The following is a 4,770-nucleotide window of genomic DNA, read 5'->3' on the forward strand; positions in this document are numbered from 1 at the left end:
AGAATTTTTCTTTCTAATTTTTAATAATATTTTCTTTTTAGATTGGTGGAACAACCTTGTGCAACGCATATAGTATTAACTGAAAACATAAATCACTAGGAGAAATTTTACGAGCTTTGGATTAATGGATTAGGCAAAGTTCGATTACCCAAGAACCAAGAGTAGATTTGTGAAGATAAACTTATTTCCCATTAGTAAGGGGTCCACTCAATTATGTGCACGTCACCTCAACCTAACCATGCTTATAATTGGATTGAATTGAATGAAAAAACGACATTTATGAAGAGACTATGAGCATGCCGATAATTAATATTTTTTTTCCAATAATTTATATATTATACATCATTTCATAATTATTCGAATTCGTCGGATCACATCACAAACTTAAGCATCCGAACCACGTTTGCCATAAATTTTGCCTTTGTTCGAGATATAGTCAATCAAATTATGAGAAGTCATTCTATAATAATATGAAGTAAAAACATATCTAAGTCAAAGTAGAAAATGTGCATGCACATTATATTGGGAGGGAGGAAGTGCATTGCATCGAATCTTTTCATTTATATGGAAAAGATTTTGCATTGATTAATTCATCCATGTAAAGTCAAAGTGGGTAAAACAATAACTCAACATCTTTATTAAAAAAAATTTTAAAATCTACTGAAAGAATTTTATTGTCAGTTTTAAGCCAACGTCAAGTGAAAGATTAGTCTAAAATAATAGGTTGAGAGAATTTGATGGTCTCGCTGAAAAAAAGAAAAAAAAAAGCTTTCGTAAACTAAACAAGGCCAATTTTGAAAGCCCACATAAATATTTCGAAGGCCCATAATCTCTTTAACAAATTTCAAGGACCAGCCAATTTTAGGTCCAGCCCATTTCAGGCTCTTCACGGATTCCACAGATGGTCGATCATGCGGCTAAGGCTGATCTTTAGGATCATTTATTTTATTTATTCAAAATGGTTTATTTTATAAGATTTTCTTCTTTGATTAATGTAGAAATGTATTATAGGGCATGTCGGTCTCATGTGATACTATCAGACGATGATGCCACTTTTTCTTTTTCATCGGGTCAATTTTTTCCGTATATAATTTTTAGTTTTCATGGTTGTTCATAAACACACTGGTAGTTTGTAAAAATACGTCCCAGATGGTATCTTATTATTGCGTATCTCAACATTGGTCAATGACTGATGCGATATCGTTTTTTACAGTCTCGTGTCTCCATGCGACCGGCTTTAGTTGTCGCATTTCCAAGGGTCTCAGGCTAACTTCGAGTCCTGGGTGCTCGACTGTTTCAAACTCGTGTCATTTTGAGCTTGGGAGCCCTAGGCTGATCGAGGAGAGTCCTAGGTGTTGAGCCTTTTATATGACTTCACTTTTCATCGGGATATAATGGAGCTCTTCGAGTCCTAGTTACGTAACCGTTTCAAACTCTTGCCCTGTCAAGCTTGGGAGCTCTAGGCTAATCGAGGATAGTCCTAGGCGTGTAGCCTTTTTCGGACTCTGCTTTCTTTCGGGTCCAATTGGAGGGCTTCAAGAATAGAGCTCTCTGAGTCTTGGGCGCTTGACTGTTTTGAACTCGTGCTGTTTTGAGCGTAGGAGCCCTAGTCTGAGCGACGAGAGTCCTAGGCATTGAGCCTTTTCGGACTTTTATTTTCTTTGTTTCCATTGAAGGGCCCTAAGAATAGAGTTCTTCGAGTCCTAGGTGCTTGACCTTTTCAAACTCGGGCCATATCAAGCTTGGGTGTGGTCATAAGTTTACTCCATTATGTCACACATCGTTTGTTGATCATTGGTCGTCGGCTACCACTCATTGACATGGTCAATGGGTTTTCCATCATCCATCGTCCGCTGATATGGGCGTGAGGTCGTGGGGTTACCCCATCGGTTCGTCACCCATTGTTCATTAATTGTGAGGTCACTTGCTCACTTGGTCGCATGCTCGCGAGGCTAGGGATCGTATTGTCACATGGTCATGATTCATAAAGTGTCATGATTATGTTGTCATCCATTAAATACTTGCTCGGTCTGCTAGTCACAAGGTCGCGAATAGTTGTATCATTTATTTTATTTATCGGTGATTGACCCCGACCTACACTGTCCTTTCCACCCTGTAGATGGTTACAATGACGCAGTGGACGAGGCCTCCTCTTAGCCAACCCTCTTATACTGATCGGCTTCTTCCCCCTCCCTCCGGTGATGGATTCTTTTCTTGGCCTCCCTTCTCCTCTTCGCAATTGTATCCTCGCCCACCACGACAAACGATCGCGTCAGTATTCTGATTTCTCTACCTTATGCAGGCAAAAATCAATCTTTTATGGCTTCTGCCTTTTTATTGGTTTTTTGCAGGTCTCAGCTACCCGTGTGATCGCTGAACTGAACCGATCAAGGAGGCCATGGGCGTCCTTGGTTTGATTACTCAGGGCCCGAGGTGATCGCTAGTATGAACCACCAAGCTCCCTGGTTTGATTACTTTGGGCTTCAGCTGTTAAGGATTAGGTAGATTGATTATGTCTGTTTGTTGTGATTGTTGGTGGAATCTTGCACTTGGATACCGGTCTAGGATACCTTGACTATCTACTTTATTCTAGACTAGAATTTCATCGTGGATTTAAGATGTCCTCATTCCCGATTACTATTAAGGTCCACGATGAAATACTGTTAGCGGATAGTGATTGGAATCGACGGTTTCGAGATAGCAAACTACAAGTGTATCTGTTTTTCTTTGATATTTCTCCTATCTTTCCTTTGTAGTTTGCCTGACGAATTAACCGTTTGTTTTCGCTCTTGTAAATTATGATCGGGTATTTTACCTGCTGTGCATTAATAAAGGGTCCACTTATGTGTTTGAGGGAAAAAAAAGATTTTGTAATATATATATATATATATATATATATATTTCTAGTGGCATTGGGTCATACCCCGACCTATTGGTGACACGTGTTATGGAAGGGAGTTGTCCTCGACTTTGCCTTAAACTTAGTTTTTGTTAATTCATTTAATTTTTTTAATTAAAATTTTACTATTTTACCTTTTTGTTATTAAGTTATAAAGAGGGGAGCCTCAGGTTTCCACTTGCCCGGGGCTTAAAATGCCCTAAGCCTCCCCTTCCCCCTTGGCATGGCACTGATGAGTGCTGGGGGCAAAAACTTTTTAAGAAATGAGGAGGGGCGTGAGGAGGAGCCCTTGTTTCGAGCTGCATGTGTGGTAGGCCTCCCTTATGGGTCATACTCTTTGCACTCGGTCTCAAATGACTCCTCTTTATAATGTGCCTTCCAGGGCACGGTCATGCTCAAGACAATTTCATACCCAGGCATGGTCTTGTCCAACCTTCATCTCCATAAGGTCACGCCTCTGATGCTTAGAATATCCTTCAAGATATCTCCCTCGAATATTTCATGCTTGGTGCAACTTCTTACTCAGGCATGTGTATGTTTGACTTCTACTACTGTGGCTCATGGCTGTGACTCTTGGCCCTCGGGAGGTCTCCTTCTGAGGGACGCTCCTTATACGGGATGATCAATCCGGGGAATCATCATACTTGGGTGCAGGTGTACTCCGCTTCCACCAACGAGGGTCATGGCCCTCACTCTTGGTCCTCGGGAGGTCTCTTTCCAAGGGATGCTCCTTAGGGATGGTCATAACTGAGCATCATTGTATTCGTCCATAGGCGTACAAGGCTTCCACCGTCGAGAAACATGCCCCCAACTCTTGTTCCTTGAATCTCATTCTAAGTATTTTCCTTAGGCATGTTTATGCCTGGGGCAACTTCTCTTATTCTTTTCTATCTCTTTCCCTTTGATAAATATGTCATCCTATTACGTCATCCATCGAACGTCGATCTCAGTTCATCTATCAACCTCGGGTCCTCAGGTTCTCAACCTCAAGTCCTTGACTTCAGGTCCTCGGGTCATCGACCTCGAGTTTTCGACCTCGGGTCCTCGACATCGAGTCTTCGACCTCGGGTCCTCAACCTCGGGTCCTCGACCTGGAGTCCTCAATGTCGAGTCTTCAACCTCGGGTGCTCGGCCTCGAGTCTTCAACCTCGGGTGCTCGGCCTCGAGTCCTCCACCTCGGGTCTTCGACCTTGGGTTCTCCATCGTCCTCCTTCCCGTTGTTCCCCTCGACCTGCAGCACCACGGGATTGTCCCTAGGATAGACACTCTTACGTCCAAGTTAGAGATAGAGAGAGAAGCTCTCAAATGAGGAAAAAAAATGGAAGAATGGGCTTACCTTTATCCTCCAGTGCCTCTATTTATAGGGAAACTCACTTGGGGCGTAAGTACCCGGAGTAATGGTCCCGGAGTATATTTAATGGTCAGTAAGATTTACGACTATGCATAACAAACATTAAGAAAAATTATAGAAGTAAGACAGTAAGCTGTATTTTAAGCTCCGACGCACGGATATCATGTAATTACCTTAAAGTATTTGTCGTATCAATGATGAAATAGCAAATGTTATAATTGAGATCTCGGTATAAAGGAATGCGAACCAATTGCATATGTATGAGTTTCAAATTTTCAATATGCAAATGAAAGTGATCGTGATTTCTTAATTGATTACGAGTATGCCAACTGTGACTGTGAGAGGTTTATCATATTGACTTTTATAGGCATATTCCCTTCATTCGAAACATTTCTTTCATTTTTATAATTTATAAAATATTAAAATACGCAGGGTTCACATCCCAAAAAAAAAATATTGAAATACATATAGATCTATAAATTTATGCATACATATCCTCGTCATAAAGTTAATTTCTAGA

General features: G+C 41.0%; 1 long non-coding RNA gene across 1 annotated transcript; it reads left to right on the forward strand.

Moving 5' to 3' along the window:
* Window positions 1-1,869: 1,869 nt before the first annotated feature.
* On the forward strand, window positions 1,870-2,864 carry LOC116208881. Its single transcript, XR_004157150.1, has 2 exons — window positions 1,870-2,271; window positions 2,352-2,864. It is a non-coding gene; the product is annotated as an uncharacterized LOC116208881 (long non-coding RNA).
* The last annotated feature ends 1,906 nt before the right edge of the window (window positions 2,865-4,770 follow it).

The sequence above is a fragment of the Punica granatum genome, chromosome 5 (assembly GCF_007655135.1).
Source record: "Punica granatum isolate Tunisia-2019 chromosome 5, ASM765513v2, whole genome shotgun sequence".
Lineage (NCBI taxonomy): Eukaryota > Viridiplantae > Streptophyta > Magnoliopsida > Myrtales > Lythraceae > Punica > Punica granatum.